General features: G+C 39.9%; 1 protein-coding gene across 1 annotated transcript in view; it reads right to left on the bottom strand.

The window, feature by feature from the left end:
* The window catches only part of ppp1r16b (protein phosphatase 1, regulatory subunit 16B), an 88,823-nt gene extending 78,365 nt beyond the window's left edge, over positions 1–10,458 (bottom strand). Inside the window, exon 1 of the mRNA XM_069691023.1 lies at positions 10,332–10,458. The gene's annotated coding sequence lies outside the window, so the exon portion shown is untranslated. The remainder of the gene's footprint in view (positions 1–10,331) is intronic.
* Positions 10,459–10,993: the final 535 nt, after the last annotated feature.

Genomic DNA, 10,993 nt, shown 5'->3' on the forward strand with positions numbered 1-10,993 from the left:
GCCTCTCTTTTTGTTTCTCTTCTTTCCTTCGGAATTGTTCCTCCTACAGTTTTTCCTTCTTTAGTCTTCTTTCTCTCTGCCTGTCTGGAGATCTGACCCAATGTTGAGTCATTTCGCAGCCTAATGATGGTTTGAGTCCCCGGCTAAGACCCAGTCAGAGTAAACAAGGCTCAGACTCAGCCAGCCTGCAGTAAGTGTCACTTCTAATCCACTACAAAACCAAGATGCGTGCACACTGAGCCTGCACTGCTCTTCTAACTGCAGGCAAAGACAGAGTCACAACTGTACATGCTGATTTCTCATTTTACTTGTCTGCAAAACAAAGACTTGTCTGTATGTGTTATATTCAGAAAAGCATAGGTAGACAAAAAGGATGCGAGCACTGTTAATCTCCAGTCTGTTCCTCCTGCTGGGCAGTTTGGTGCCACTCAGTGAGTGTAAGCTCAGTGAGCTTATGGGTCACCTGGGGGTTGTTAAAGGATAATTCTGGTTTATTCCAACAGGGACTATTTTCCATTAATGTGGCTATTGTGGCTCTGTGGGTCATGCTAATGTTGCACTCTCTGCCTCCATTGTAGAGATTTGGGGAAATGAGGAGTTGCACAAAATGGTATCAGAGAAGAAATTTTGAGCTCCCTGCAGCTCTTAAAAAAAAAAAAAAAGCATTGTGTTTTTGCATAAATTAATTTAAACATTAGTTTTTGAGCCTGACAGAGAAAACACAGATGTTAGCTTTATTCAGCCATTTTGCTAAATACATTTGGGATTTCCATCTAAGGATACTTAGAAAAAAATGTGAACTGCATGATTGATTGTATCAAAAATGCGATCTTGATTGATACCACTGGACATTCAGGCCATCATCTGCATCTATGCAAGCAGTCCTACTTTCTCCCTAAACAGCAGATCAAAAAAACAAAACCACCAGAAGGTAAGCACAAAATAGAAAGTTGATATATCCATCCTATATCAAGCACCATCATATTTCCTTCTGTATCAGGTAAATGAGTGCAAACACATGCATGTATATTCAAAACAGAAATCGCAAGAGTGAATCATGATTTCAATTCTGAGCAAGACAATCATGATTTTTATTTCATCTAAAATCATGCAGCCCAAAAACAAGTAGCACAAATTTAAAACTAATTTTTAAATATAACCTGGATAAAAAAAAAATACTTTTATTCAGGTTTGAAAAATGTCTGATCTAATGTGGTTATAACATGTTTTTAAACTTTTTTCAGGTGTCATATTGACACCACAAAACTGTACCTCTAAAATCAGTTTCTTTTAAACTGCAGGGGTGTTTGCGTGCAGTCAAAATGCAATATGAAGCTCTCCCAGTGTAAAAATGTGTGTACATATGCCATGATATAGTTCTCTGCTGTTTTACTGAGAGTAGTATAACTAAGCCCATCTTCATGCTACATAATAATTATGATTCGAGGACTTTTCACTTCTTTGCACTGCCTTCAGCCACGTTCACATTGCTCCACTAACCTGTACAATATTGTCATATTTAAATGCAATGTGTAAAAGGGTACAGACTGATTACTGTACCATGTGGTAAACCTGTAATTGGGAAAAAAACGCAAACATCATGAGATGGAAGGCAGACAAACAACGTTAGAGGGAGGTGGGACAGCTTATTATGAAAACATATATTTATTACGATCAAATTCTTCCTACTTTTCTATTCTACCAGCTGATAACAATCAATGTCAAACAGGGCATCCAGAGAGCACATACCTCTGCCAAGAATGTGCAGTAATCTAAAATTGTTTGTTAATGTTAAAAAATGTTTTGAATTGTTTAATAAAAATTTTGATTTCGATCAAACAGCAGTCACAGATACCTGTAGAACATTGCTGCAGTTTAAGATGAGAAAGTCAAAATGTGTAGAAAAAGTAATATTTTACTGTTAAGAAACTGTTTTGAAACAGGCAGGGAAGCCTCACCAAAATTCAAACACTTGTTCCTTTATACTACATTTCTTTGATGGTTGTTGACATGACTTTTAAGATGCTCCAAACACAATCCTAAAAGGAAGTAATTAGATAGCTGGACTGAAACCCTACAGGGGCTGTGATGCACAGCAGTAGAGAAATGACCACATCACTGTATGTGTGGCACATCTCCCACATCTCCACAGCCTATCCCTTCGGTAAATCAATGCTGCAACTGCAGTAGATCAGTAACGACACATGTGGGGATCACTATCAGCATCATGTCTGACACTGATACACTTAAAAACATTTGGTCTCTTCTGAGACTTCCTAAAAGGAAGCTCTCAGATCAACTTGTGCTCACTCATTAATTTTTAAATAGATAGATGTTAACATTTTGAAAAGATCTTAAAAATAAAACAGTGGTGGACAAAACATTTGTGGTTAATACTGTATGTATGTGTGGGCTTGTTTTTATATCCCGGTGGGGACTTTAACCTGAATGCACACTAACCTATGGAGACTTGTATCACTGTGGGGACAAAAACTGACATCCCCACGGATAGTCTGCTTTTTAAAGTGGATCAGGCTTAGTTTTAAGGTTAGGGTTAGGTTTAGATTAGGGTATGTGTGTTTGCATGCTTGCATGTATGTTGAGAAAATTAAGGCATGTGTGTTTGCATGCTTGCATGTATGTTGAGAAGATTAAGGTATGTGTGTTTGCATGCTTGCATGTTGAGAATTTTGAGCAGTGAGCCATACTAAAAAAAAAAAAAAGCAGACACAAGCATGCTTACAAATGCATATACAAGGTGTATAGAGAAAGAACACAAGAGCTCAAACATCAAAACACTGACTGACAGACACACACACACACACACACACACACACACACACAAATACCCTGCAAATGCAGCCTTGCCACAGCCAGGCACAACCAAGCACCAGAGCGTGCGGTCAGTTGTAGTCTGATGGGTGTGGGGTGCAGACAGAGAGGCAAGGCAGAACAAACTAGACATTAAAGGGCCCATCTCAAACAGGACAGGGAGAATTTATTAAAAAAACAAAACAAAACAAAAAACATCAAAAAGCATGGATGCACACACAAGCACACACACACACACACACACACATGTGGACTGTTTCAATAAGTCTTTCAGTGTCGGCTGAATTTAGCCTTTGAAGTTCAACAGCTGTGTTCGTCTAATCTACGAGGCATTTTACTTATCAGGAGCGCAGAATAAAAGCATGACTCTTTATATAGAGATTGGGAATTTTAGAGGCTCAATATACAGTGTATTTTCTAAATAAAGGTACTTTCAATGGGATACTGAAAAAAAAATCCAAGAATACCATGTATATTACAAGCAACCACGTGCTTAAATCAAACTAGACCAGAGAGGCTTGCTGTGCTGTTCACAACAATGTGAGGAAAAAAAACGTTACAATCCCCCCTCAGTCAAACGCCTTCCTGAACACCGAGGGCAAGCCACAGACTCTATGAGCGCACTTCCTGTTCACTGAATCCGACTGAGGGGCCTGTTTCTAAAGACACACTCTGCAACCGATGCCTGACACAGAAACATGCAATGAGCTCCAAATACAGCACCAGGTCATAAAAAGATGTAAAAACGCTGCGGGTCAGAGAGGACGCTGGATATGCATGAAAGCCTATAAAGACATGTTTTATTTTTGCTTTGGTGACAACAATACAATGGGCTGCGTGGATGTCAGTATGCATAAACACAGAGTTATACAAGAGTGGAAATCATGATGTACCCTTTATATGAACTAGGAAAAACAGCTGTGTTATGTTAGAGGGTAACTACACCTTAAAATTCATATAGATCCCTTTTTACCTGCATATTTAGAGAGTTCAACAGCGGAACAAGAGAGTAATGAGTTCAGGAGGTCAGAGGACACAAGGAAGACTAAGTGCCCACCACTCAAAGTAACCTGCCATGAGAAGCAACTCTTACTCTCCTCTTTTCTAGTGGAAAGTCAGTGGGTCTGGTGGAGCATTGACAGTTGCTAGAAGCATAATTAATGCCTTTTTAGAAAGATAACTATGCGGGTAGCTTTGCTGTAGTGGAACTAGCAGTTCACATACAAGAGGTATGTTAACACCACTGTTCTTCAGCCCAAAATTGTCTTGCTAAGCTCTGTTAACTACAGCAACAACATCGATACTAAAGGTGTGTTCATGAGCAACTGCTAAGAGGGAAAGTTCCAGCCTCCAAGCAGGGCCGAGAAGTAGGTTTGATGTCATGGCAACATTTATGGTGAAAAGAAGAAATGTACTTGCTCTGAAAATGAGGCGGAATAGCTGGACTTGTTTAGCCGAGCCTACCTTGTGTGGTAGCTGTGCTTAATGTTAAAAACCCATGGTACATTAAAACGTGTAGAAATGTACATATAATACTTTCATCTCTGAGTTTAATGATGATGATGTTATTATGTACTCCGACAGCAAAAATAAATTTCCATTTCTGGGGGTGTCCATTTTCCCTTTTTATTGTCATCTGAACACTCTTTACTATGTAGTGTGATGTTCACCAATAACTGAATTTTTTTTTTTTTTTTGGTTCCTTCAATTCTTCATAATAAACGGAATATGTTTCGGTTGTGGACTGTTGTTCAGGAGAAAGTTAGTCATTTTAGGCTGCACCTTTGGAAAACTGATATGATTTGATATTTTTGAGACCAAACAACTAATCGGTTAATCAAGAAAATAATCGACAGATGAATCAATAACGAATGTAATTGGTAGTTGCTGCCCTATTCTGAACCCTTCTAAACCCTCTCGGGCAGTTTGCAATTCATCAGCATCAAAGTTCACCAAATTTGAACATCACAACACCACAACAATGTACTTTGCAGATACAACAATTGGGAAGAGCACTTTGTTTGTTACATACTTTTTTTTTTTTTTTTTTTTAACTCCACGTGTGGAGTTGTATCGTCACACATGAAACCTTTAACTAACTAACTAACTAAGTGGACTGGGAGCATTTGCAAATTATGAGCCTTGCAGAAAATCCTGCCCCCAACAGGGCAGATCGATTGGGACTGCGTGGTGCTAAAGACGCCAAAGCTCTTCTCTTCAAAATACTGATGCTTGTGGATTTATCATCTCAGTGAGCGGTCTAATGAGGGGTTTAGATATCCCAGCATCCATCAGCAGGGGATCCACCATTATGTCCACTGATCACTTAAGTATTTGCTCCGCCAAAACTCACCACTTCAGAGACAATCTGGAGAATAAATGACATGCAACTTAAAATTCACTGTTGCAAAACAGACATATGAAGTTTGATTAAATCGTACTAGAGGTCGAAGCATCGATTAGTCAATGAACGTGATAATAATTAAGCAAAACTGTCTTCTAAGATTGCAACCTGAATGACTTTGAGTTTTGGACTGTTCATCAGACAAAACAAAACATTTGAACACGTCATCACGTTTCAGAAACCAACTGATTAATCAAAAAAGTAATAAGCAGATCAATCAAGGTCTAAACAATAGCAACAGAGGAAAGGAGATGAATTTTGAACTGTTCACACAGAGACTTTTGGGGGAAAAAAATTAACCCAAGTTTAACTAATCAACATTCCTGATCATTTTGACTCAACTGCAGTACAAAAGTACTCATTCTCAAATCAAAGTAAGGACTAACTCAACAAGTATGTATCAGAAATAGAAAAGAAATTCAGATGTGGATTTATAAATAGGCTTGATCGCTCCTCTGAGATTTTCCTGTCTCAGAATTAAGACCACAGATTAGCAGGCAGTGTCCGGTTGCTCGCTGTAATCAGAACGTTGATTTAGTGTAATCGGTTTTCGATAGCAACCAAGCACACTGGTTTCAGGCACGGCTCAGAGAAGACATCTTAAGCAGTAGGAGGTCAGGGAACAGATTTCCAATTCAAAGAAAACGATATCCTGTGAGGACTGGTAAAAGGAAATTTGTACCTTTAAAGCAAAGAAATATCATTCATCGACTGATTTCATAGTTGTGCATCTGTGTTGACTTGCTTTGATTCCCCGGCTTCAAATCCGAGTCGTATTTAAGGTAGAGTGAGGCTGGTGTGTTTTGGTGTGGCTCAGAGGATGCTTGTGTTTTAATATTTCATGAGCAACCATGTTGGAATAATTAAACATCATTTAGGGTACAAAACTACAGAAAGTATATTACAGAGGCAGCTCATCAGTGAAGAGGGAGTCGTGAAGGGAAGCGGCGGGTCTCCTCTGAGATCAGAGACGGCTCACTCAGACACTCAGAGGAATCTAATTTTTCCATTACACAGTGTACAGCCTAATGATCTATTGCCTGGAATAGCAGTTGTAATGTGGAGGAGAGCGATGCTAATGTGCATGTGTGTTAATGTGTGTGCTAAACAATATTGGTAACTGCAATATTATGTTTTGCAATGTATGAAAAAAGATCAGCTACTGTGTAGCCTACATGATGTCACCGAATATGCAGCTTAACTGCATTTTGGAAAGAACACATCATGAAATGAGTTTGAGTTCAGATGGAGAAATTCATCATCAGCACAGTATCTATTTCAATTTTCCTACACAAGCAGGCGTTCACATTTGTGAATGGTAGAAAGAAGGACGACGTCTACGAAGTATCCAGGAAACCACAAGAGGCTCCACAAATCTGTCATCAAGTTAAACATTTTACAATACACTTACGAAGCTCTAATGTCTCTGCCCATTCAGCCTGATTTGATTAAATCTGAATCTAGAACAGAGTCCAATTTTTAAATCCTTTACTAATGTATTCAGGATTGCTGTAAACGGTTTCATGTTAATGGTCTGCTTACATAGCGCATTACAAACTTTGCCTCTCATTCACACACACATTCACACACCTATGGCGACAGAGCTGCTATGCACGGTGCTCGCCAGCCATCGGGAGCAACTTGGGGTTCAGTGTCTTGCCCAAGGACACTTTGGCATGTGGACAGGAGAAGCGGAGGGGATTTGAGCCGCCAACCTGATGATTGGTGGGAAACCCGCTTTGCCATCCGAGCCATGCAATCAATCTTTTTTTGTTGTTGTTTTTTTGCGCTTGATCAATTAATTGTCAACCGCTTGTTTTGTCCCACCAAAGCCTAAATATAGTCAATTTTCTATGACATAAGAGAAAGAAAAGCAACAAATCCACACAGCAGAGGAGCTGAAAAGACAATGTGTTTTTTTTTCTAATTTCTAAAGTAGTTTCTCGCTACATAATCAGCAGCAAAATCCCTTTCCAACGATTGGAGTCAGTGTTTTCCCAGAGAGCAACGATGCTAAACGTTGCTGCTGCGCAACATTGAATGTTGTGCACCACTCAGATTTCACATCTCTGTGCTTTGCTTACTGTTCAACCAGTTTAAACTTTTTCCCCTTTTCCACTGCATGGATCTACTTTGGTAATTTTCTGGATTTTGCTTTTCACTGCAAATATTACCCTTAAAGACTTGTCTGTTTGCCACTGCCTTTTATTAACTCAAACAATTACTAACAATAACATTGCACTGTTGCTTTTTCTGCTATATTTCTTTAAAAAAAAATTGTATTTAACTCTTGTTGCCTTTAAAAAAAAATCAGTCAGAATTACCTTGATTATGAAATGTTGCTTTACAAATAAACTCATAGCGACACCGCTTGACACACAATGATGACGCAATGACGATTCTCTCAGACAACTCAGAGGTCTGCCACTTTTTAGTATTGGCTCAGAACCAAGACAGAGGTGATAACCGGTACTATGCAGAACTTTTGCCCCAAAGAAAACCAAAACAAGACCGGTAGAGTCAAGTCTGGCTGTGCCATGTGGAGGAAAAGCTGCATTTGACCTTGTTTGTGAACACACAACCAACGAGATTATAGCTGTCATTACCTGAGAGAATCAACGGATGGGTGCAAAGAACAAAAAGGGCTGGATGCCTTCATACCCTTCTTGATATGATTTGAGGGAGGCACGGTGGTGCAGTGGTTAGCACTGTCACCTCACAGCAAAAAAGGTTCCGGGTTCGAATCCGGTCCTGGGCCTTTCTGTGCGGAGTTTGCATGTTCTCCCTGTGCTTGCGTGGGTTCTCTCCGGGTTCTCCGGCTTCCTCCCATCATCCAAAAACATGCACCTCAGGTCAGGTTACCTGGCACCGCGCTAGTGGCAGCATCTCCCCCCTGAGAGCCCCCCTGCTGTAGTAAAGAAATTTCCCCTCGGGGATTAATAAAGTGTATAAAATAAAAATTAAAAAAAAAGATATGTCAAGTTTTGATTCATGCTCAAGAGACAATTGCCTTCTTTGCTTAACAGTTTTGTTTTTTTTGTCAGGTCTTTCCAGCTACCCGTCACACATTGGTGGAGTAAACATATACTACACTTTACCTCTGCATCCCATCTCATAGAGAGCTTGTACAGTTAACCACTTGTAGAGTCTCCGGGTTTAGGCGGAAGTGATGGGTTGCATCATAGCAGAGACAGCCTTGATGTGATAAAACAGTTCAATCTGGACTCATCTTTGTAATGCAGACCTGCAGGCCATTTTTAGGTATTGGTATTTTTGCACGCATAGATAGGAGTGTTATTGCATGCATGTACAGTATTTGTACGCATGGAGAGCAGATTGTGCTGCCTCTCTAACATGAGCCGACAGCCGGCAGAGACAATGAGAGGAACAGCAGAGTAAGCACTCCGGACATCTCAACACATCAAACATTTAAAAGGCCAAACAGGCAGCGATCCCACCTGTATGAACAAACTGTACATCTGGCACAAAGTGAGACAAACACAGCTGATGATGTTTTGTGTGTTGGTGCGTGAACATGGGACATTACATTAAGACACGATGACATCATGGTACCAAGGATTGTACTGATGGTTAATGTGGCCTGGTCTGGCTTGTAGCGCCAATACAAAAGACTGTTGTTGAACCAGCAGCCATTTTGATAATCAGGTAAACATTTATCTGTAAATAAAAAAAATAAAAAAGTTCAAAGATTCTCTGATTCAAGCTGCTCACGTGAAGATTCTCTGTTCTCTGTTTTATATCATTGTCAGCTGCAACTTTTTTGGATAGTTGGTTGATCAAAAACTTCACACTGTGATGGCCAGGCGTAACAATGGCATTTTACAGACTTAATCATTAATCACTTAGTCTCAATTACATTATATTACTTAAACAAATGTTATTTGCAGTAATCATGCTGTGTACACACACTGTGTGATAAGACAAAAAGCCTAATTAATACTCACTAATCATAAAAAATGTGATATATTTTAAGTAATTTTCAATCAAATTCAAGAATTTGCTACATTGTTTGTATTATATCATTGTAAACTAAATATTTTGGGGGTTTTGGACTAATATTCATACAAACAAAACATCTGATAACGTCACATGGGACACTGGAAAAATGGGAGGGACACTTTAGATCAAGTAGTTGAACAGCTGATGGAGAAGATATTCTGTAAATTAATCAATAATGCAAATATAATTAGTTCCAGGTACTCAAGGTGATTTTATGTCATTTAAAATTGAAGTGGTTTTGACTGTTGGTCAATCAGGTCAGTGTCAGATTTAAGTCGTTTATCAATCAATTGCTGGTTTGAACTTTACTATGAATATTTGAAGGATTTAAAACTGTCACTTGGTCAAAACAAGCCATTTAAGCCATCAATTTAAGCCCTTATGGGATTTTTAAAAACGTTTAAATATATATTTTGTTGACTAATGATTTCATGGAGTTTATGCATAGTATATAAAAGAGATTAATTAAGAAATGAAATCACAAAGGAGAAATTTACTGAAAAAAGAAAAGTTACACTGACAATACATCAGAAAAAAAGTACTTGTATCTTCCATTCAAAGTTTAGATTTAGATGCTGCTGACACTAACATTCAGTTTACAGCTGTACGACACAGAAACGTGTGAAGTAAAAGCCCAATAAGCATGCACAATGTGTCAAGAGTCCCAGCAGCCCACACTTTCAAAGTACAGAGAAATGCTGTGGTGATCGTAGGACAAGCCATGTGTGGCGGTACTGGGGACATCCAGAAGATGTTAAAGCCGCTCTGCTAATCTCAAACCGTGCAGCTGAATTAATGCACGCCAGCAGCGGAAACGACAACATTCACTGGTTTAATTACAGCTTCTTTACAAGCCTTTGGTGACCCTCGAAAGACGGTAAAGTGAATGAGCTGAAACTGCTCCAACAAGAGCCGGACATACCTCTCCTCCTCCTCCTCCCTGCTGCCTGCTGCCGCTTTTCCTCTTACTGAGAAAAATCCCCTTCTTCCCCCTGGTTTAGTTAGAACCGGTCCACAGTTTAGCCCGCACCCCCCACAAAACAAGCTGGAAACATGTCTACATTTCTGCACTCACCTCAGACCGGGTCGAAACGTTCACATGGAGGCGAGAGAAAAGCGCAGAGCCGACAGGAATATCCAGGAGGTTTAAACTTGTCCCGTTAGTAAAGACACGGCAGATCTGGTGAGAAAAGCTTAGTGTGTGAGAGTGTATGTGTGTGTGTATGTGAGTCTGCAGAGTCTCTCTCTCTCTCCGCTCCAACACCAAGTCACTCCTTGAGGGCGGGGCTGCGAGGAAGGAGGAGACTGGGGCGCGGATCCAACCACAGTCAATGGCAGGGGTGCGCAAAGGGGGCCACCACAGAGGCCCCACGCCCCCTCAAAACATTTTTAGATTAGAAGGCTAGTTATGCTAAATTCAGCTTTCAAAATAAGGGTTTTAATTAACTTTAATAGTACAATGTGCATGGTAGAGTTTGAACCTGCCTTCGTGGATGCAGTGATGGATTTCTGAAGTGTTCCTGAGCCCATGCAGTGATTTCTACTACAGATTGCTATATTTTTGTCACCCTGAAGGTGACTTTGCTTTTCAGCAAAGGCTCTTGTTGAGCATCCCAGATTTTAGCCTAAGCTGTCCCACATCAGGAAATGTACATCACGTTTTGGCACAAGGACCACATTTCCATTTCCCATTTCTTCTCCAACTAGTATCTCCATCACCTTGTAGGGTATGATTAT

This window comes from Brachyistius frenatus, unplaced genomic scaffold (assembly GCF_029030835.1).
Source record: "Brachyistius frenatus isolate BFR_SWC_R1_liver_20210118 unplaced genomic scaffold, ASM2903083v1 Contig_10, whole genome shotgun sequence".
Lineage (NCBI taxonomy): Eukaryota > Metazoa > Chordata > Actinopteri > Embiotocidae > Brachyistius > Brachyistius frenatus.